The sequence below is a fragment of the Sesamum indicum genome, linkage group LG1 (assembly GCF_000512975.1).
Source record: "Sesamum indicum cultivar Zhongzhi No. 13 linkage group LG1, S_indicum_v1.0, whole genome shotgun sequence".
NCBI lineage: Eukaryota > Viridiplantae > Streptophyta > Magnoliopsida > Lamiales > Pedaliaceae > Sesamum > Sesamum indicum.
Genome location: NC_026145.1, coordinates 11,274,809 through 11,275,292, shown reverse-complemented (window position 1 = coordinate 11,275,292; position 484 = coordinate 11,274,809). Strand labels below are relative to the sequence as shown.

Here is a 484-nt window from a genome sequence, read left to right as displayed (position 1 = left end):
AAGCATGTTAGAATTTTCCAATGCTTTCCCAAGTACAGAAGTAGGTAGTGAATGCGAACTTAAGTTTACTTAAACGTGAAAAATAATCCCAACATAAACAAGAAAACATGTAGTGTGAAAAGAATTTCTCTTTTTGGGTCCTCATGCAGCGGTGTCTAGCTTTAGGAAAAGCAAAAATGCCACATTCCAAATACAAAAAGCTTAGAAAGTGCATGTGGGATCCTATCATTATTGCAATCCTGAGAGCCAGGTGTGGACTACACATCTACATTAGGTTATGGCAATGCTGTACATGCAAATGAAGCAACGGCATGTAAGCACGAGTCCGCCCACCTTTAAACATGCTTTTATCAGGCAGGACAAATGCAAATTGATAGGGCAATCCAGGAAATATTCACATAAGATTTTGTGCTTGGCATTAAGCAAATACCATAAACTCAAGCAATCAAGTACTGCTCTTCCCCTTGTGTTTTCACCACTGCTT

At 39.0% G+C, this 484-nt stretch overlaps 1 protein-coding gene across 1 annotated transcript in view; it reads right to left on the bottom strand.

Moving 5' to 3' along the window:
- LOC105163004 (25.3 kDa vesicle transport protein-like) overlaps positions 1-478 on the bottom strand; it is a gene marked incomplete at its 5' end in the record, with an annotated part of 2,898 nt that extends 2,420 nt beyond the window's left edge. Inside the window, 1 exon segment of the mRNA XM_020697821.1 lies at positions 1-478. This exon segment is cut by the window's left edge and continues 404 nt beyond it.